The sequence below is a fragment of the Nerophis ophidion genome, linkage group LG22 (genome assembly GCF_033978795.1).
Source record: "Nerophis ophidion isolate RoL-2023_Sa linkage group LG22, RoL_Noph_v1.0, whole genome shotgun sequence".
Classification (NCBI taxonomy): Eukaryota; Metazoa; Chordata; class Actinopteri; order Syngnathiformes; family Syngnathidae; genus Nerophis; species Nerophis ophidion.
This window is the reverse complement of record NC_084632.1, coordinates 26,037,609-26,062,035: the sequence shown is the minus strand read 5'-3', so window position 1 is coordinate 26,062,035 and position 24,427 is coordinate 26,037,609.

Here is a 24,427-nt window from a genome sequence, read left to right as displayed (position 1 = left end):
TTATCTCAGGATTCTAAGTACATTATTGTCAAATTGAGTAAAAAATTACTTTTTGTTTTTGCAAACCCTACCAAATGTTTTTTTTTCAGGAAAACTCTCAAAGATGCATTTCCTCAGGCATCATTATACGTTTTGCATGTATATTTTTGGAGTTATGTTTCAAAAACTGACATTTTGTGTTTGACCAATATGAGGCTTGGAAAACCTGATTTTTTTTATTTGTGAACCTTTCCAAAATACCCGATTCCGGTAAAACTCACGTAATTCTATATTACAGGCTTTTTTAGACAAATTTCATGTTTGGTTTTGGAGTTATGATTATAAACATTTCATATGTAGTACTGTTATATTGAATAAAAAAACTAACTTGTGTTTTTGTGAACCTCACAAAAGATCATTTTCTAGCAGAACTAACACAAATACATATCTCTAGGCATTATTAGACATTTTTCATGTGTGGTGTAGGAGTTATGTTTAAATAACTGTCATATTGAGTGTTACAGTATACAGTCATGTTGAGTAAAACTTCATTTGCAAACCATAGAAAAAAAACAGTATCTAGTAAAACTCACATGTATTCAATATCACAGGCATTTTTAGACATTTTGATCGTTTGGATTAGGAATTATATTGGAATACATTTTTATTGCTTTTTTCGCATTATCTCAGGATTCTAAGTGCATTACTCTCATATTGAGTAAAAAATTACTTTTTGTTTTTGCAACCCCTACCAAATGTTTTTTTTTTCAGGAAAACTCTCAAAGATGCATTTTTTCAGGCATTATTAGACATTTTGCATGTGTATTTTTGGAGTTATGTTTCAAAAACTGACATTTTGAGTTGACCAATATGAGGCCAGTGAAACCTGATTTTTGTTTTTATGAACCTTTCCAAAATACCTAATTCCGGTAGAACTCACATTAATTCAATATTACAGGCTTTTTAAGACAAATTTCATGTTTGGTTTTGGAGTTATGATTATAAACCTTTCATATTTAGTATGAAAGTTGCACTGTTATATTGAAAAAAAAAACTAACTTGTGTCTTTGTGAACCTCACAAAATATCAGTTTTCTAGTACAACTAACAAAAATACATATCTCTAGGAATTATTAGCCATTTTGCATGTGTTGTTTAGAAGTTATGTTTGAATACATTTTTATTGCTTTTTTCGCATTATCTCAGGATTGTAAGACCATTATAGTCATATTGAGTAAAAAACTACTTTTTGCATTTGCAAGATTTAAAAAAGCATATGTTTCGAGTAAAACTCCCAAAGATGCATTATTTCAGGCATTATTAGCCATTTTTCATGTGTGGTGTAGGAGTTATGTTTAAATAACTGTCATATTGAGTGTTACAGCATACAGTCAGATTGAGTAATACCTCATTTGTGTATTTGCAAACCATAGAAAACAACTGTATCTAGTAAAACTCACATGTATTCAATATCACAGGCAGTTTTAGACATTTTGCACATTTGGATTAGGAATTATGTTGGAATCCATTTTTATTGCTTTTTTCACACTATCTCAGGATTCTAAGAACATTATTGTCATATTGAGTAAAAAAAATTACTCTTTGCATCTGCAAGATTTAAAAAATTATATGTTTCGAGTAAAACTCCCATAGATGCATTATTTCAGGCATTATTAGCCATTTTTCATGTGTGGTGTAGGAGTTATGTTTAAATAACTGTCATATTGAGTGTTACAATATACAGTCATATTGAGTAAAACCTTATTTGTGTATTTGCAAACCAAAAAAAACAACAACTGTATCTTGTAAAACTCACATGTATTCAATATCACAGGCATTTTTTAGACATTTTGCAGGTTAGGATTAGGAATTATGTTGGAATACATTTTAATTGCTCTTTTCGCATTATCTCAGGAAAACTCTCAAAGATACATTCCTTCAGGAATTATGAGACATTTTGCATGTGTATTTTTGGAGTTATGTTTCAAATACTGACATTTTGAGTTGACCAATATGAGGCCAGTAAAACCTGATTTTTGTATTTGTGAACCATTCCAAAATACCTGATTCCGGTAAAACTCACATAAATTCAATATTGCAGGCTTTTTAGACAAATTTCATGTTTGGTTTTGGAGTTATGATTATAAACCTTTCATATTTAGTACTGTTATATTGAATAAAAAAACTAGCTTGTGTCTCTGTGAAACTCACAAAAGATCATTTTTCTAGTACAACCAACAAAAATACATATCTCAAGGCATTATTAGCCATTTTGCATGTGTTGTTTAGAAGTTATGTTTGAATACATTTTTATTGCTTTTTTCGCATTATCTCAGGATTGTAAGACTATTATAGTCATATTGGGTAAAGAACTACTTTTTGCATTTGCAAGATTTAAAAAAGCATATGTTTCGAGTAAAACTCCCAAAGATGCATTATTTCAGGAATTATTAGCCATTTTTCATGTGTGGTGTAGGAGTTATGTTTAAATAACTGTCATATTTAGTGTTACAATATACATTTATATTGAGTAAAACCTCATTTGTGTATTTGCAAACCATAGAAAAACAACTGTATCTAGTAAAACTCGCATGTGTTCAATATCACAGGCATTTTTAGACATTTTGCACGTTTGGATTTTTGTATTTGTGAACCTTTCCAAAATACCCGATTCCGGTAAAACTCACATCATTCAATATTACAGGCTTTTTTAGACAAATTTCAAGTTTGGTTTTGGAGTTTTATTATAAACCTTTCATATTTAGTATGACAGTTATACTGTTATATTGAATAAAAAAACTAACTTGTGTCTTTGTGAACCTCACAAAAGATCATTTTTCTAGTACAACTGACAAAAATACATATCTCTAGGCATTATTAGCCATTTTGCATGTGTATTTTTGGAGTTATGTTTCAAAAACTGACATTTTGAATTTGACCAATATGTGGCCAGTAAAACCTGATTTTTGTATTTGTAAACCTTTCCAAAATACCTGATTCCGGTAAAACTCACATAATTCAATGTTACAGGCTTTTTAAGACAAATTTCATGTTTGGTTTTGGAGTTATGATTATAAACCTTTCATATTTAATATTAGATTAGATTAGATTAGATAGTACTTTATTTATTCCGTCAAGAGAGTTCCTTCAGGAAAATAAAAATTTTCAGCACAATCCCATTCAAGTTTAGACAAACATTACAGGGAGACAGAACAGGATCGCTAACGGGTCTGCCGGCTTCCAGCGCCCCTTACAAAAAAGATGAGATAAAGGTAAACAAAAGGGGGGGAGAAAAAAATAGAAGATTAAAATAAAATTTAAAAAATCGGTCTTTGCCTGGGCCCTGGAGAGGAGGTGCAGACGGTATAGCTCGGTTGGTAGAGCGGCCGGGCCAGCAACTTGAGGGTTGCAGGTTCGATACCCGCTTCAGCCATCCTAGTCATTGCCGTTGTGTCCTCGGGCAAGACACTTTACCCACCTGCTCCCAGTGCCACCCACACTGGTTTAAATGTAAACATTAAATATTGGGTTTCACTATGTAAAGCGCTTTGAGTCACTAGAGAAAAAAGCGCTGTATAAAATATAATTCAATTCAATTCAGACTGAGGCCAAGGGAAAAAAAAAAATAAAAAAAATAAATAAAAAAACAACTCATAACCATGGTACACATCCCTCTTCCATGTGTATAAGAGGGAAACATCAAACATCAAAGAACACAGAGGACATTAAAGACATTAAAGCAGCAGATACAACCAGACACTTCTACATACAGCTATGAATAAAAAGTAAAAGAAACATATCCACTGTGGTGGCCTCTGCGGTGTTCCACGCCATCGTCTGCTGGGGAGGAGGGAGCATGGTCAGAGACAGAAGCAGACCCAACAAAGCAACCAAGACAGCCGACTCCACTCTCGGCCAGTGTCCAGTCTGAATGGATGAGCGAGGATACGTCCAAGGTGACTGAGGTGTCCGACACCTGCTCACCCAGTCAAGACACCGCGAAGCCTCTCCGTCCCAGCGCTCAGTGCTAGCTCCGCAGCCCTGTCCCTTCATCCGCATCTCCTCCAGTACATCCAAACATACTCTGGTGTAGCAGACACCCAGAAGCTGGTCTCCATAGCCAAAAGGCTCCCGGGAGGCAGATCCAGAGGTCCACAAAAAAAGCACCACAGAGGTCACGAAAGTGCCACCCCTTGTCACACAGTCCCAAAGGGTCCCGGACCAAAAGGCAAAAAAATATAATAAGACATGAAAACAAGAGGGAAACACAAAAGGATGACACAAGAGCACAGAGCTCCTGCCTACAGCAGCCACTACAGCAGCGCCATCTTGGAAAAAAAAAAAAAAAAAAAATGACAGTTATACTGTTATATTGAATAAAAAAACTAACTTGTGTCTTTGTGAACCTCACAAAAGATCATTTTCTAGTACAACTAACAAAAATACATATCTCTAGGCATTATTAACCATATTGCATGTGTTGTTTGGAAGTTATGTTTGAATACATTTGTATTAATTTTTCACATTATCTCAGGATTCTAAGAAAATTATAGTCATATTGAGTAAAAAACTACTTTTTGCATTTGCAAGATTTAAAAAAGTATATGTTTCGAGTAAAACTCCCAAAGATGCATTATTTCAGGCATTATTAGCCTTTTTCATGTGTGGTGTAGGAGATATGTTTAAATAACTGTCAAATTGAGTGTTACAGTATACAGTCATATTGAGTAAAACCTCATTTGTGTATTTGCAAACCATAGAAAAACAACTGTATCTAGTAAAATTCACATGTATTCAATATCACAGGCATTTTTAGACATTTAGCACGTTTGGATTAGGAATTATGTTGGAATCCATTTTTATTGCTTTTTTCGCATTATCTCAGGATTCTAAGTACATTACTGTCAAATTTAGTAAAACTATACTTTTTGTTTTTGCAAACCCTACCAGATGTTTTTTTTTTCAGGAAAACTCTCAAATATGCATTTCTTCAGGCATTATTAGACATTTTGCAAATGTGTATTTTTGGAGTTATGTTTCAAAAACTGACATTTTGAGTTTCACCAATATGAGGCCATTGAAGCCTGATTTTTGTATTTGTGAACCTTTCCAAAATACCTGATACCGGAATAACTCACAAAAATTCAATATTACAGGCTTTTTAAGACAAATTTCTTGTTCGGTTTTGGAGTTATGATTATAAACCTTTCATATGTAGTACTGTTATATTGAATAAAAAAAACTGACTTGTGTCTTTGTGAACCTCACAAAAGATCAGTTTTCTAGTACAACTAACACAAATACATACCTCTAGGCATTATTAGCCATTTTGCATGTGTTGTTTGGAAGTTATGCTTGAATACATTTTTATTGCTTTTTTCGCATTATCTCAGGATTCTAAGAACATTATAGTCATATTGAGTAGAGAACTACTTTTTGCATTTGCAAGATTTAAAAAAGCATATGTTTCGAGTAAAACTCCCAAAGATGCATTTCTTTAGGCATTATTAGACGTTTTACAGTGTTAAAGTTGGTTTTGGAGTTATGATTATAAACCTTTTATATTTAGTATGGCAGTTTTACTGTTATATTGAATAAAAAAACTAACTTGTGTCTTTGTGAACCACACAAAAGATCATTTTCTAGTACAAGAAACAAAAATACATATCTCTAGGCATTATTAGCCATTTTGCATGTGTTGTTTAGAAGTTATGTTTTAATACATTTTTATTGCTTTTTTCGCACTATCTCAGGATTCTAAGAACATTATAGTCATATTGAGTAAAACACTACTTGTTGCATTTGCAAGATTTAAAAAAGCATATGTTTCGAGTAAGACTCCCATAGATGCATTATTTCAGGCATTATTAGCCATTTTTTATGTGTGGTGTAGGAGTTATGTTTAAATAACTGTCATATTGAGTGTTACAGTATACAGTCATATTGAGTAAAACCTAAATTTTGTATTTGCAAACCATAGAAAAACAACTGTATCTAGTAGAACTCACATGTATTCAATATCACAGGCATTTTTAGACATTTTGCACGTTTGGATTAGGAGTTATGTTGGAATACATTTTTATTGCTTTTTTCGCATTATATCAGGATTCTAAGTACATCACTGACAAATTTAGTAAAAAATTACTTTTTGTTTTTGCAAACCTTACCAAATATTTTTTTTTCCAGGAAATGGCTCAAAGATACTTTTCTTGAGGCATTATAAGACATTTTGCATTTCTACTTTTGGAGTTATGTTTCAAAATTGTCATTTTGATTGTGACCAATATGAGGCCGGTAATACCTAATTTTCGTATTTGTGAACCTTTCCAAAATACCTGATTCTGCTAAAACTCACATAAATTCAATAACCCTAACCCAGTAAATGACCGTTTTTTTTTACAGAATTTATTTTTACAGTGTTTGCAAAGATACAAGTTTTTTTTTAATTTTATTCAATATAACAGTATAACTGTCATAATAATATGGAAGGTTCATAAACATAACTCCAAAACCAAACATGAAATCTGTCTAAAAAAGCCTGTAGTATTGACTTTATGTGAGTTTTACCTGAATTAGGTATTTTGGAAAGTTTCACAAATACAAAAAATTGGTTTTACTGGCCTCACATTGGTCACACTGAATAAGACAGTTTTTGAACCATATCTCCAAAAATACACATGCAAAATTACAAAAAAATGCCTGAAGAAATGTATCTTTGTGAGTTTTACTGGAAAAAATTTTTTTTGTAAGGTTTGCAAAAACAAAAAGAAATGTTTTGTAATGTTAATGTAGTTTTAAGGTAATTCAATGTTTTTTAAATATTTATGTGTATTTTCACATTCAAGGCGAAAAATATATATAGCCTCTTATAAAAGGTTTATGGTCAAACTAACAATTACATTTTTTTCCCTGTAATATGACATACATGAGTTACTGCAAGACATACTTAATCAACAGTCAACAGCCTTACAGATCACACTGACGGTGGCCGTACAAACAACTTTAACAATGTTACAAATATGCGCCACATTGTGGAGCCACATCAAACAAGAATGACAAACTTATTTCAGGAGAACATCTTCACCGTAACACAACATTAACACAACAGAAACAATACCCAGAATTCCATATGTTACAATATACACCCCCACCACCTAACCCCGCCCACCTCAACCAATGCACGGAGGGCGGCTGTGATGTTTGGGGGCGCGGGGTTGGGTGGTAGCAGGGATGTAGCCCGGAAGAGTCAGCGCTGCATGGGCTTGTGGGTATTTGTTATGTTGTGTTTATGTTTTGTTACAGTGAGGATGTTTTCCTTAAATGTGTTTATCATTCTTGTTCGATGTGGATTCACAGTGTGGTGCATATTTTGTAACAGTGTTAAAGTTGTTTGTACAGCCACCAGCAGTGTGACCTGTGTGGCTGTTGACCAAGTGTATCTTGCAGTCACTATCATGTGCATGACAATACCGTGCACATCACACGTGTCAGTAGGCATGCCAATGATTTGGTGAATGAGTGTATAAAAAGTCTCCCGGCCAGACTTTGGGTCAATCCTACATGAGGTTCAGTAAAATTCTCGCGGTGAAATGGTAGGGTCGGTTGCTAGGGTGGGATAGCCATTCATGCAATGCGAATCCACTTTGCATCAAGTTCATGCATCCAGTGGCCCCCCGGTAAAGTCAATGAGACACCCCTGATCCTAACAATTCAGAAAAAATCTGTAAAACAATGGTATTTTTCTGTGGAACCGCCAGCATTGTCACTTCACTAAAGGTGGTTGATCGTAATAATTTGGAAAAACTCTGAAGAATAAAGGTATTTTTCAGCAGAACTGTTTGCATCGTCACTTTATTAAAGGTGGTTGATCTTAATAATTTAGTAAAAATCTGTAAAATTACGATATTTCACCCCTAAACATTTCATGAAAATATAATATTTTTGATCATTATTTGGTTTACAATGTTTTACTTTAGTTTTATGGGGTTTTTTTGGCAGCCGTAGCTGCCAGTAAATGACCGTTTTTTTACCAAATTTATTTTTACAGTGTTTGCAAAGATAAAAGTTAGTTTCTTTATTCAATATAACAGTAAAACTGTCATACTAAATATGAAAGGTTCATAAACATAACTCCAAAACCAAACATGAAATCTGTCTAAAAAAAGCCTGTAATATTGACTTTATGTGAGTTTTACCTGAATTAGGTATTTTGGAAAGGTTCACAAGTACAAAAAAATGGTTTTACTGGCCTCACATTGGTGACACTCAATAAGACAGTTTTGGAACCGTATCTCCAAAAATACACATGCAAAATTAAAAAAAAATGCCTGAAGAAATGTATCTTTGTGAGTTTTACTGAAAAAAAAAAACATTTTGTAAGGTTTGCAGAAACAAAAAGAAATGTTTTACCCAATTTGACAGTAATGTACTTCAATCCTGAGATAATGCAAAAAGAGCAATAAAAACGTATTCCAACATAATTCCTAATCCAAACGTGCAAATTGTCTAAAAATGCCTGTGCTTTTGAATCCATGTGAGTTTTACTAGATAGAGTTGATTTTCTATGGTTTGCAAATACAAAAATTAGGTTTTACTCAATATGACTGTATACTGTAACACTCAATACGACAGTTATTTAAACATAACTCCTACACCACACATGAAAAATGGCTAATAATGCCTGAAATAATGCATCTTTGGGAGTTTTACTCGAAACGATTGCTTTTTTAAATCTTTGCAATGCAAAAAATAGTTGTTTTACTCAATATGACAATAATGTTCTTGGAATCCCGAGATAATGCGAAAAAAGCAATAAAAATGTTTTCAAACACAACTTTTAAACAACACATGCAAAACGGCTAATAATGCCTAGAGATGTGTATCTTTGTTAGTTGTGGTAGAAAAATGATCTTTTGTAGGGTTCAGTGTAAAAAAAAAATCCTATTTTTATGGTTAGTTTACTCTAAATTTCTACTGTAATTTTTCAATTTTTTTAGATAGGTTATATAACTGTAGAATTGAAGACATTATCTGTAAATAAACAAACCGCCTGTTATTTTAAGTAATATGCCAGTAATGACGAACTATGTATATTCCTATTTTTTACAGAAAAATACCAAATTAATTTTACATATATTTTTCTGTTTTCTCAAATTACTTTCAATTTCATGTAAAATTACAGTAATTAACTTTAATTAAATATGTAGCTTGTTATATAAAAGTATTTTTCCATACTAACAATCTAACAGTTTTATATGTAATTTTAAGGTAAATCTATTTTTTTTTTATATTTATGTGTATTTTCACATTCAAGTCGAAAAATATATGTAGCCTCTTGTAAAAGGTTTATGCTCAAACTAACAATTACATTTTTTTCGCTATAATATGACATACATGAGTGACTGCAAGACATACAGTCAACAGCCTTACAGATCACACTGACGGTGGCCGTACAAACAACTTTACCAATGTTACAAATATGCGCCACACTGTGGAGCCACATCAAACAAGAATGACACACACATTTCAGGAGAACATCTTCACCGTAACACAACATTAACACAACAGAAACAATACCCATAATTCCATGTGTTACAATATACAACCCCACCACCTAACCCCGCCCACCTCAACCAACGCCCGGAGGGGGGCGGTGATGTTTTGGGGCGCGGGGTTGGATGGTAGCGGGGACGTAGCCCGGAAGAGATAGCGCTGCATGGGCTTGTGGGTATTTTTTATGTTGTGTTTGTGTTTTGTAACAGTAAGGATGTTTTCCTGAAATGTGTTTATCATTCTTGTTCAATGTGGATTCACAGTGTGGTGCATATTTTGTAACAGTGTTAAAGTTGTTTGTACAGCCACCAGCAGTGTGACCTGTGTGGCTGTTGACCAAGTATGTCTTGCAGTCACTATCATATGCATGACAAAACCGTGCGCATCATACGCATTGGTTGGCATGCTGATGATTTGTTGAATGAACGTACAAAAATACCCACTACGGTACTATGTGTCAGAGTCTCCCGGCCAGACTTTGGGTCAATCCTACATGAGGGTCAGTAAAATTCTCACTGTGAAATGGTAGGATCGGTAAGTATGTTGCTCGGATGGGAAAGCCATTCATGCAAGGCGAATCCACTTTCCATCAAGTTCCTGCATCCAGTGGCCCCCCGGTAAAGTCAATGAGACACCCCTGATCCTAACAATCCAGAAAAAATCTGTATAACAATGGTATTTTTCTGTGGAACCGCCAACATTGTCACTTCACTAAAGGTGGTTGATCGTAATAATTTGGAAAAACTCTGAAGAATAAAGGTATTTTTCTGCAGAACTGGTTGCATCGTCACTTTATTAAAGGTGTTAATCTTAATAATTTAGTAAAAATCTGTAAAATTACGATATTTAACCCCAACATTTTTCATGAAAATTTCTGTAAATATAATGTTTTTGATCATTATTTGGTTTACAATGTTTTACTTTAATTTTATCGTTTTTGTTTGGCAGCCGTAGCTACCAGTAAATGAACATTTTTTTTATAGAAGTTTTTTTTTACACTGTTTGCAAAGATAAAATTGAGTTTTTTTTATTCAATATAACAGTAAAACTGTCTACTAAATATGAAAGGTTTATAAACATAATTCCAAAACCTAACATGAAATATGTCTTAAAAAAGCCTGTAGTATTGACTTTATGTGAGTTTTACCTAAAATAGGTATTTTGGAAAGGTTCACAAATACAACAATTTGGTTTTACTGGCCTCACATTGGTCACACTCAATAAGACAGTTTTTGAACCATAACTCCAAAAATACACATGCAAAATTACAAAAAAATGCCTGAAGAAATGTATCTTTGTGAGTTTTACTGGAAAAAAACATTTTGTAAGGTTTGCAAAAACAAAAAGAAATGTTTTACACAATTTGACAGTAATGTACTTAAAATTGTTAGATAATGCAAAAAGAGAAATAAAAATGTATTCCAACATAATTCCTAATCCAAACGTCCAAATTTTCGAAAAATGCTTGTGATATTGAATCCATGTGAGTTTTACTAGATACAGTTGATTTTCTATGGTTTGCAAATACAAAAATTAGGTTTTACTCAATATGACTGTATACTGTAACACTCAGTTATTTAAACATAACTCCTACACCACACATGAAAAATGGCTAATAATGCCTGAAATAATGCATCTTTGGGAATTTTACTCGAAACGATTGCTTTTTTAAATTTTTGCAATGCAAAAAATAGTTGTTTTACTGAATATGACAATAATGTTCTTAAAATCCTGAGATAATGCGAAAAAAGCAATAAAAATGTTTTCAAACACAACTTTTAAACAACACATGGAAAACGGCTAATAATGCCTAGAGATGTGTATCTTTGTTAGTTGTAGCAAAAAAATATCTTTTGTAGGGTTCACTGTAAAAAAAAATCTGATTTTTATGGTTAGTTTACTCTAAATTTCTACTGTAATTTTTCTATTTTTTAAAATAAGTTATAAAACTGTAGAATTGAAGACATTATCTGTAAATAAACAAACCGCCTGTTATTTTAAGTAATATGCCAGTAATGACGAACTATGTATATTCCTATTTTTTTACAGAAAAATACCAAATTAATTTTACATATTATTTTCTGTTTTCTCAAAATACTTTCAATTTCATGTAAAATTACAGTAATTAATTTATTTAAATATGTAGCTTGTTATATAAAAGTATTTGTCCATACTAACAAGTTTTATATGTAATTTTAAGGTAAATCAATTTTTTTTTAATATTTATGTGTATTTTCACATTCAAGTCGAAAAATATATGTAGCCTCTTATAAAAGGTTTATGCTCAAACTAACAATTACATTTTTTTCCCTGTAATATGAAATACATAAGTGACTGCAAGACATACTTAATATACAGTCAACAGCCTTACAGATCACACTGACGGTGGCCGTACAAACAACTTTAACAATGTTACAAATATGCGCCACACTGTGGAGCCACATCAAACAAGAATGACAAACACATTTCAGGGGAACATCTTCACCGTAACACAACATTAACACATCAGAAACCATACCCAGAATTCCATCTGTTACAATATACACCCCCACCACCTAACCCCGCCGACCTCAACCAACGCACGGAGGGGGGCGGTGATGTTTTGGGGCGCAGGGTTGGTTGGGAGCAGGGGTGTAGCCTGGAAGAGTCAGCGCTGCATGGGCTTGTGGGTATTTGTTATGTTGTGTTTATGTTTTCCTGAAATGTTTTTATCATTCTTGTTCGATGTGGGTTCACAGTGTTAAAGTTGTTTGTATAGCCACCGTCAGTGTGACCTGTGTGGCTGTTGACCAAGTATATCATATGCCCATCACATGCCTCAATAGGCACGCTGATGATTTGGTGAATGTGCATACAAAACAACGCCCCACAGTACTACATGTCATATTCGCCCGGCCAATCTTTGAGTCAATCCTATATGAGGGTCAGAGATATTCTCGCGGTGGGATTGGTAAGTATGTTGCTAGGTTGGAATAGCGATTCATGCAAGGTTAACCCACTTTGCATCAACTTCCTGCATCCAGTGGCCCCCCGGTGAAGTGAATGAGACACCCCTGATCCTAACAATTCCGAAAAAATCTCTTTAACAATGGTATCTTTCTATGGAACCGCCAGCGTTGTCACTTCACTAAAGGTGGTTGATCGTAATAATTTGGAAAAACTCTGAAGAATAAAGGTATTTTTCTGCAGAACTGTTTGCATCGTCACTTTATTAAAGGTGGTTGATCTTAATAATTTAGTAAAAATCTGTAAAATTATGATATTTCTCCGCAAAACGTTTCATGAAAATTTCTGTAAATATAAGTGTTTGATCATTATTTGGTTTACAATGTTTTACTTTAAATTTATGGTTTTTGTTTGGCAGCCGTAGCTGCCAGTAAATGACCGTTTTTTTACAGAATTTTTTTTTACAGTGTTTGCAAAGATAAAAGTTTGTTTTTTTATTCAATATAACAGTACACCTGTCATACTAAATATGAAAGGTTCATAAACATAACTCCAAAACCAAACATGAAATCTGTCTAAAAAAAGCCTTTAATATTGACTTTATGTGAGTTTTACCTGAATTAGGTATTTTGTAAAGGTTCACAAATACAAACATTTGGTTTTACTGGCCTCACATTGGTCACACTGAATAAGTTTTTGAACCATATCTCCAGAAATACACATGCAAAATCACAAAAAAATGCCTGAAGTGAGTTTAACTTGAAAAAAAACATTCTGTAAGTATTTCAAAAACAAAAAGAAATGTTTTATCCAATTTGACAGTAATGTACTTAAAATCCTGAGATAATGCAAAAAGAGCAATAAAAATGTATTCTCGGGGTTGTACTTGTATTGCGCTTTTCTACCTTCAAGGTACTCAAAGCACTTTGACACTACTTCCACATTTACCCATTCACACACATATTTACACACTGATGGAGGGAGCTGCCATGCAAGGCGCTAACCAGCACCTATCAGGAGCAAGGGTGAAGTGTTTTGCTCAGGACACAACAAACGTGACGAGGTTGGTACTAGGTGGGGATTGAACTAGCGTCCCTCGGGTTGCGCACGGCAACTCTTCCACTGCGCCACGCCGTCTCTATTCAAACATGATTCCTAATCCAAACGTGCAAAATGTCTAAAAATGGCTGTGATATTATATAAATGTGAGTTTTACTAGATACAGTTATTTTTCTATGGTTTGCATATACAAAATTCAGGTTTTACTCAATATGACTGTATACTGTAACACTCAATATGACAGTTATTTAAACATAACTCCTACACCACACATGAAAAATGGGTTATAATGCCTGAAATAATGCATCTTTGGGAGTTTTACTCGGAACATATGCTTTTTTAAATCTTGCAAATGCAAAAAGTAATTTTTTACTCAATATGACTATTATGTTCTTGGAATCCTGAAATAATGCAAAAAAAGCAATAAAAATGTATTCAAACATAACTTCCAGACAACACATGCAAAATGGCTAATAATGCCTAGAGATATGCATTTTCGTTAGTTGTACAAGAAAAAATATATTTTGTAAGGTTTGCAAAGACACAAGTTAGTTTTTTATTTAATATAACAGTATAACTGCCATACTAAATATGAAAGGTTAATAATCATAACTCCAAAACCAAACAAGAAATTTCTCTAAAAAAGCCTTTAATATTGAATTTATGTGAGTTTTAGCAGATTCAGGTATTTTGGAAAGGTTCACAAATACAGAAATTAGGTTTTACTGGCCTCATATTGGTCACACTCAAAATTACAATTTTGAAACTTAACTCCAAAAGTAGAAATGCAAAATGTCTAATAATGCCTGAAGAAATGTATCTTTGAGAGTTTTCCTGGGGAAAAAAACATTTGGTAAGGTTTGCAAAAACAAAAAGTAATGTTTTACTACATTTGACAGTAATGTACTTAGAATCCTGAGATCATGCAAAAACAAAAAAAAAATGTATTCCAACAAAATTCCTAATCCAAATGTGCAAAATCTCTAAAAATGCTTGTTATATTGAATAAATGTAAGTTTTACTAGATACAGTTGTTTTTCTATGGTTTGCAAATACAAATTTTAGGTTTTACTCAATATGACTGTATACTGTAACACTCAATATGACAGTTATTTAAACATAACTCCTAAACCACACATGAAAAATGGCTTATAATGCCTGAAATAATGCATTTTTGGGAGTTTTACTAGGAACATATGCTTTTTTAAATTTTGCAAATGCAAAAAGTAGTTTTTTTCTCAATATGACTATAATGTTCTTAGAATCCTGAGATAATGCGAAAAAAGCAATAAAAATGTATTCAAACATAACTTCTAAACAACACATGCAAAATGGCTAATAATACTTAGAGATAAGTATTTTCGTTAGTTGTACTAGAAAAATGATCTTTTGTAAGGTTTGTGTTGTGATCCGGCTTCCGGATCACACATCTCTAGCATGTTTGTCTTTTTTGTATTGTCCTACTATGTTTTGATCATGTTTTGGACTCTACCGATCCCGTTTGTTAGCGCACTTCCTTGTTTTGTATTGTCACCATGGCAACCTAAGTATGCCTCCTGCACGGACTCATTACGCACACCTGTTTTGAATTATTTGTGTTGTATTTAAGACCACCTGCTACCTTAGTTCCTCCTGGCTGTTTTGTTTGCTACTTGCAACACGCACGTTGGTTCTTATTTTTGTAATCACTATTGCTAAGTCTCGCCTTAGCTTTGCGTGCGCTCTGCACCTCTATTCCTGTACTCTGCTCTCGTTGCTAATTATTAGCATAGCTCTCCGTGCATTCGGCACGCCTTTTCTTTGCATTTTGTACCAGTATTATTTTTGTTTTTGTATTAAATCTAATCTTACCTGCAACTCCTGCCTGTCCTGGTCCTCTTGCATCCCTGGGGTAGCAACACGCATCCATTATGCCTCGCCATCGTGTCAGAAAACAGCCAGCACAACGCCGCCTCGCAGTGGACCACCAAAAGTCTTCCCTTCGCCAAGCCGCGAAGACTTTTTCCCCGGACAGCAGCGCGCAGACAACAGCCCAGTACTCTTCCCTGAGGTTTGGAAGTTTTGTTTTTTCTCCATATTCCAACCACTCTTCCGACTGGGCTGTAAGGCCAGGGCATACCTCCGGCCCACCGGTCCATCACGGTGACGTCATTTCGTCAACGCCCCCTGGTGGCTCAATACCACCCCCTGTCGATGATATTTTTTCTGAGGATTTTTATATTGTTGAGTCTTATTCTCAACCTGTTTCAAATATTGACTATGATTTTTTGGACTCTATAGACACAACTAAGTTCTATACAGATGTTATTTCTAGATGCAAACTAAGGCAACATGAGCTACCTACTTTTCTTCCTCCACCTGTGTTTCCCCCGGTCAAGCCACTAAGGCCACCTAGACCTCCTCCACCGACTTTTCGACTCGCTAGTCCACTACCTCCAGTGCGCCCTCCACCACCGGTGTTCAAGCCTAGTCCCAGTCCTGGTCCGACTTCTGGCCAACATTGTAGATCAACTCGTAGACTGAGTCGTAGTCCGAGTCCTAGCCCAAGTCCTTGCTCAAGTCATTCTCTTAATGGTAGTCCAAGTCCCGGTCCCAGTTACGTACCTTCGTGTAGTCTTGATCGTAGTCCGTGTCCTAATTCCCCTCGTGGTCTTAGTCCTCACAGTAACCCTAGTCCTTGCCCAAATTCTTGTCCGAGCCCCAGTGTCACTGTAAGTCCTAGTCTTTGTCCAAGTCCTTGCCCGAGCACCAGTATGATTGTAAGTCCCAGTCCTTGCCCTAGGTTGACCTCAAGTCCTAGTTCCTGCCCAAGCCCTGGTTCGACTGTAAGTCCTGGTCCTTGCCCAAGTCCTTATAAAAGCACTAGTTTGATTGTAAGTACTGGTCCTCACACAAGTCCTTGCCCAAGTCCTAGTGTTAGTCTAAATCCTCATAGTAGTCCTAGTCCTCCTCTCTGCCAGTCTCTTAGTGCTCCTCGGCTGACGCCGACACCTGCTCCTCGGCTGACGCCGACACCTGCTCCTCGGCTGACGCCGACTCCTGCTCCTCGGCTGACGCCGACTCCTGCTCCTCGGCTGAAGCCGACACCTGCTCCTCGGCTGAAGCCGACACCTGCTCCTCGGCTGAAGCCGACACCTGCTCCTCGGCTGAAGCCGACACCTGCTCCTCGGCTGAAGCCGACACCTGCTCCTCGGCTGAAGCCGACACCTGCTCCCAGTCTGGTTCTCACACCAGCTCCCAGTCTGGTTCTCACACCAGCTCCCAGTCTGGTTCTCACACCAGCTCCCAGTCTGGTTCTCACACCAGCTCCCAGTCTGGTTCTCACACCAGCTCCCAGTCTGGTTCTCACACCAGCACAAACTCCAAGGCTGGAGCCCACTCCGGTACCAGCACCACGACAGGTACCGGTGCCAGCTCCGTGCCGCCAAGCACCGGTGCCAGCTCCGTGCCGCCAAGCACCGCCGACGACGGGGCTGGAGCCCACACCAGCGTCGACGACGGGGCTGGAGCCCACACCAGCGTCGACGACGGGGCTGGAGCCCACACCAGCGTCGACGACGGGGCTGGAGCCCACACCAGCACCACCGACGACTCCTGCGGCTCCCAGGCCGCCTCCGACGACTCCTGCGGCTCCCAGGCCGCCTCCGACGACTCCTGCGGCTCCCAGGCCGCCTCCGACGACTCCTGCGGCTCCCAGGCCGCCTCCGACGACTCCTGCGGCTGCAGCACCCGCATCATCCTCGCCAGCTGCACTCGGGCCTGCTTTGGCTGCAGTCCCCGCACCCTCGTCTGCTGCTTCCAAGCCTGCTGGGATTTCGGTGCTGAGGCGTCGTCCACCACGTCGACCACGGGCGTGGCCTCTGCGAGGTCATCCTCCTCGCCAGATACTCCCTCCTCCATGTCGGCCACGGATGTGGCCGTGCCCGGGTCGTCCGCCTCGCCGGGCACCTCATCCTGCGAGGCGGCCACTAATGTGGCCTTTTCGAGGTCGCCCGCCAAAACTTTTTCGGCAGCAGCGTTCCACCCGCCGCCGCCACATGATGTGTCCTCGGTGGATTCGGGGACATGCGATCTGGCGACCCTCCACCGTGGACTCCTTCCGCCCTCCCTTCGTTTGTGAACTTTCTGGTTTTGGGAGGGGGTTCTCTTTATTGCAGTTTTTTGGGGGCATCTGGGATCTGCCCCTTAAGGGGGGGGTAATGTTGTGATCCGGCTTCCGGATCACACATCTCTAGCATGTTTGTCTTTTTTGTATTGTCCTACTATGTTTTGATCATGTTTTGGACTCTACCGATCCCGTTTGTTAGCGCACTTCCTTGTTTTGTATTGTCACCATGGCAACCTAAGTATGCCTCCTGCACGGACTCATTACGCACACCTGTTTTGAATTATTTGTGTTGTATTTAAGACCACCTGCTACCTTAGTTCCTCCTGGCTGTTTTGTTTGCTACTTGCAACACGCACGTTGGTTCTTATTTTTGTAATCACTATTGCTAAGTCTCGCCTTAGCTTTGCGTGCGCTCTGCACCTCTATTCCTGTACTCTGCTCTCGTTGCTAATTATTAGCATAGCTCTCCGTGCATTCGGCACGCCTTTTCTTTGCATTTTGTACCAGTATTATTTTTGTTTTTGTATTAAATCTAATCTTACCTGCAACTCCTGCCTGTCCTGGTCCTCTTGCATCCCTGGGGTAGCAACACGCATCCATTATGCCTCGCCACCGTGTCAGTTTGCAAAGACACGAAATATATTTTTTACTCAATACAACAGTATAACTGTCATACTAAATATGAAAGGTTTCTAATCATAACTCCAAAACCAAACATGAAATTTCTCTAAAAAAGCCTGTAATTTTACATTTATGTGAGTTTTACTAGAATCAGGTATTTTCGAAAGGTTCACAAATACAGAAATTAGGTTTTACTTGCCTCTATTGGTTAAACTCAAAGTTACAATTTTGAAAATTAACTCCAAAAGTAGAAATGCAAAATGTCTAATAATGTCTGAAGAAATGTATCTTTGATCGTTTTAATGGAGAAAAAAAATTGGTAAGGTTTGCAAAAACAAAAAGTAATTTTTTACTAATTTGACAATAATGTACTTAGAATCCTGAGATAATGCAAAAAACATCAATAAAAATGTATTCCAACATAATTCCTAATTCAAACGTGCAAAATGTCTAAAAATGCCTGTGATATTGAACAAATTGGTGATTTACTAGGTAAAATTGTTTTTCTATGGTAGGCAAATACAAAATTTAGATTTTACTCAATATGACTGTAACACTCAATATGACAGTTATTTAAACATAACTCCTACACCACACATGAAAAATGGCTAATAATGCCTGAATTAGTAATTCTTTGGGAGTTTTACTCGGAACATATGCTTTTTTAATTCTTGCAAATGCAAAAAGTAGTTTTTTACTCAATATAACTATATGTTCTTTGAATCCTGAGATAATGTGAAAAAAGTAATAAAAATGTATTCAAACATTACTTCTAAACAACACATGCAAAAGGGCTAATAATGCCCAAAGATATGTATTTTCGTTAGTTGTACTAGAAAAATGATCTTTTGTAAGGTTTGCAAAGACACAAATTATTTTTTTTATTCAATATAACAGTATAACTGTCATACTAAATATGAAAGGTTTATAATCATAACTCCAAAACCAAACATGAAATTTGTCTAAAAAAGCCTGTAGTATTGAATTTATGGGAGTTTTAGCAGAATCAGGTATTTTGGAAAAGTTCACAAATACAAAAATTAGGTTTTACTGGCCTTATATTGGTCACACTCAAAATGACAATTTTGAAACATAACTCTAAAAGTAGAAATGCAAAATGTCTAATAATGCCTGAAGAAATGTATCTTTGAGAGTTTTCCTGGAAAAAAACATTTGATAAGGTTTGCAAAAACAAAAAGTAATTTTTTACTAAATTTGACAGTAATGTACTTAGAATCCTGAGATAATGCAAAAAAAGCAATAAAAATGGATTCCAACATAATTCCTAATCCAAACTTGCAAAATGTCTAAAAATGCCTGTGATATTGAATAAAAATCAGGTTTTACTGGCCTAATCTTTGTCAAACTCAAAATGTCAGTTTTTGAAACATAACTCCAAAAATACACATGCAAAATGTCTAATAATGCCTGAAGAAATGCATCTTTGAGAGTTTTCCTGAAAAAAAAAAAAACATTTGGTAGGGTTTGCTAAAACAAATTTGAATTCTTTACTCAAACTGACAGTAATGTACTTAGAATCCTGAGATAATGCGGAAAAAGCAATAAAAATGGATTCCAACATAATTCCTAATCCAAACGTGCTAAATGTCTAAAAATTCCTGTGATATTGAATACATGGGAGTTTTACTAGATACAGTTGTTTTTCTATGGTTTGCAAATACACAAATGAGGTATTACTCAATATCACTGTATACAGTAACACTCAATATGACAGTTATTTAAACCTAACTCCTACACCACACATGAAAAATGGCTAATAATGTCTGAAATAATGCATCTTTGGGAGTTTTACTCGAAACATATGCTTTTTTAAATCTTGCAAATGCAAAAAGTAGTTTTTTACTCAATATGACTATAATAATCTTACAATCCTGAGATAATGCGAAAAATTAATAAAAATGTATTCAAACATAACTTCTAAACAACACATGAAAAGTGGCTAAAAATGCCTGCAGATATGTATTTTTGTTAGTTGTACTAGAAAAATGATCTTTTGTGAGGTTCACAAAGACACAAGTTAGTTTTTTTATTCAATATAACAGTGTAATTGTCATACTAAATATGAAATGTTTATAATCATAACTCCAAAACCAAACATGAAATGTGTCTTAAAAAGCATGTAATATTGAATTTATGTGAGTTTTACCGGAATCAGGTATTTTGGAAAGGTTCACAAAAACAAAAATCAGATTTCACTGGCCTCATATTGGTCAAACTCAAAATGTCAGTTTTTGAAACATAACTCCAAAAATATACATGCAAAACGTCTAATAATGCCTGAAGAAATGCATCTGTCAGAGTTTTCCTGAAAAAAAAATATTTGGTAGGGTTTGCAAAAACAAAAAGTAATTTTTTACTCAATTTGACAGTAATGTACTTAGAATCCTGAGATAAGGCGAAAAAAGCAATAAAAATGGATTCCAACATAATTCCTAATCCAAACGTGCAACATGTCTAAAACTTCCTGTGATATTGAATAAATGTGAGTTTTACTAGATACAGTTGTTTTTCTATGGTTTGCAAATACACAAATGAGGTATTACTCAATCTGACTGTATGCCGTAACACTCAATATGACAGTTATTTAAACATAACTCCTACACCACACATGAAAAATGGCTAATAATGTCTGAAATAATGCATCTTTGGGAGTTTTACTCAAAACATATGCTTTTTTAAATCTTGCTTTTTTAAATCTTGCAAATGCAAAAAGTAGTTTTTTACTCAATATGACTATAATATTCTTAGAATCCTGAGATAATGCGAAAAAAGCAATAAAAATGTATTCAAACATAACTTCTAAACAACACATGCAAAATGGCTAATAATGCCTACAGATATGTATTTTTGTTAGTTGTAATAGACCTTTTGTAAGGTTTGCGAAGACACAAGTTAGTTTTTTTTTATTAAATATAGTAGTGTAACTGTCATACTAAATATGAAAGGTTTATAAACATAACTCCAAAACCAAACGTGAACTTTGTCTAAAAAAGCCTGTTATATTGTATTTATGTGAGTTTTACCAGAATCAGGTATTTTGGAAAGGTTCACAAATACAAAAATTAGGTTTTACTGGCCTCATATTGGTCAACTCAAAATGTCAGTTTTTGAAACATAACTCCAAAAATACACATGCAAAATGTCTATAATGCCTGAAGAAATGCATCTTTGAGAGTTTTCCTGAAAAAAAAAAAACATTTGGTAGGGTTTGCACAAACAAAAAGTAATTTTTTACTCAATTTGACAGTAATGTACTTAGAATCCTGAGATAATGCAAAGAAAGCAATAAAAATGTATTCCAATATAATTCCTAATCCAAACGTAAAAAATGTCTAAAACTGCCTGTGATATTGAATAAATGTGAGTTTTACTAGATACAGTTGTTTTTCTATGGTTTGCAAATACACAAATGCAGCGCCCCCCCGCGACCCCGAAAGGGAATAAGCGGTAGAAAATGGATGGATGGAAGGTATTACTCAATCTGACTGTATGCTGTAACACTCAATATGACAGTTATTTAAACATAACTCCTACACCACACATGAAAAATGGCTAATAATGCCTGAAATAATGCATCTATGGGAGTTTTACTCGAAACATATGCTTTTTTAAATTTTGCAAATGCAAAAAGTAGTTTTTTACTCAATCTGAATATAATAGTCTTACAATCCTGAGATGATGCGAAAAATTGATAAAAAGGAATTCAAACATAACTTCTAAACAACACATGAAAAATGGCTAATAATGCCTACAGATATGTATTTTTGTTAGTTGTAATAGAAAAATTATCTTTTGTGAGGTTCACAAAGACACAAGTTAGTTTTTTTATTCAATATAACAGTGCTACTGTCATACTAAATATGAAAGGTTTATAATCATAACTCCAAAACCAAACATGAAATTTGTCTTAAAAAGCCTTTAATATTGAATTTATGTGAGTTGTACCGGAATCAGGTATTTTGGAAAGGTTCACAAAAAGAAAAATCAGGTTTCACTGGCCTCATATTGGTCAAACTCAAAATGTCAGTTTTTGAAACATTGCTCCAAAAATATACATGCAAAACGTCTAATAATGCCTGAAGAAATGCATCTTTGAGAGTTTTCCTGAAAAAAAAAAACATTTGGTAGGGTTTGCAAAAACAAAAAGTAATTTTTTACTCAATTTGACAGTAATGCACTTAGAATCCTGAGATAATGCGAAAAAAGCAATGAAAATGGATTCCAACATAATTCCTAATCCAAATGTACAAAATGTCTAAAAATTTCTGTGATATTGAATACATGTGAGTTTTACTAGATACAGTTGTTTTTCTATGGTTTGCAAATACACAAATGAGGTATTACTCAATCTGACTGAATGCTGTAACACTCAATATGACAGTTATTTAAACATAACTCCCACACCACACATGAAAAATGGTTAATAATGCCTGAAATAATGCATCTATGGGAGTTTTATTCGAAACATATGCTTTTTTAAATCTTGCAAATGCAAAAAGTAGTTTTTTACTCAATATGACTATAATGTTCTTAGAATCCTGAGATAGTGCGAAAAAAGCAATAAAAATGGATTCCAACATAATTCCTAATCCAAACGTGCAAAATGTCTAAAACTGCCTGTGATATTGAATAAATGTGAGTTTTACTAGATACAGTTGTTTTTCTATGGTTTGCAAATACACAAATGAGGTATTACTCAATCTGACTGTATGCTGTAACACTCAATATGACAGTTATTTAAACATAACTCCTACACCACACATGAAAAATGGCTAATAATGCCTGAAATAATGCATCTATGGGAGTTTTATTCGAAATATATGCTTTTTTAAATCTTGCAAATGCAAAAAGTAGTTTTTTACTCAATATGACTATAATGTTCTTAAAATCCTGAGCTAGTGCAAAAAAAGCACTAAAAATGTATTCAAACATAACTTTTAAACAACACATGCAAAATGTGTTGTTTAGAAGTTATGTTTGAATACATTTTTAGTGCTTTTTTTGCGCTATCTCAAAAAAAATGTATTCAAACATTAACTTCTAAACAACACATGCAAAATGCTCCTCTCTGAGCTGCCACCTTACCGTGGTAGAGGAGTTTGCGTGTCCCAATGATCCTAGGAGATATGTTGTCTGGGGGCTTTAAGCCCCCTGGTAGGGTCTCCCAAGGCAAACTGGTCCTAGGTGAGGGACCAGACAAAGAGCAGCTCGAAAACCTCTATGAAAAGTAAAAACTAAGGACCCAGATTTCCCTCGCCCGGACGCGGGTCACCGGGGTCCCCCTCTGGAGCCAGGTCCGGAGGTGGGGCACGATGGCGAGCACCTGGTGGCCGGGCCTGTACCCATGGGGCCCGGCCGGGCACAGCCCGAAGAGGCAACGTGGGTCCCCCCTCCAATGGGCTCACCACCCATAGCAGGGGCCATAGAGGTCGGGTGCAATGTGAGCTGGGCGGCAGCCGAAGGCAGGGCACTTGGCGGTCCGATCCTCGGCTACATAAGCTCGCTCTTGGGACGTGGAACGTCACCTCACTGGGGGGAAAGGAGCCTGAGCTAGTGCGCGAAGTAGAGAAATTCCGGCTGGATGTAGTCGGGCTCACTTCGACGCACAGCAAGGGCTCTGGAACCACTTCTCTTGAAAGGGGCTGGACTCTCTTTCACTCTGGCGTGGCCGGCAGTGAGAGGCGACGGGCTGGGGTGGCAATTCTGGTTGCCCCCCGGCTTAAAGCCTGCACGTTGGAGTTCAACCCAGTGGACGAAAGGGTAGCCTCCCTCCGCCTTCGGGTGGGGGGACGGGTCCTGACTGTTGTTTGCGCTTACGCACCAAACAACAGTTCAGAATACCCACCCTTTTTGGGTACACTCGAGGGAGTACTGGAGAGTGCTCCCCCGGGTGATTCCCTTGTTCTGCTGGGGGACTTCAACGCTCATGTTGGTAACGACAGTGAAACCTGGAGAGGCGTGATTGGGAAGAATGGTCGCCCGGATCTGAACCCGAGTGGTGTTTTGTTATTGGACTTCTGTGCTCGTCACAGTTTGTCCATAACGAACACCATGTTCAAACATAAGGGTGTCCATATGTGCACTTGGCACCAGGACACCCTAGGCCGCAGTTCCATGATCGACTTTGTAGTTGTGTCATCGG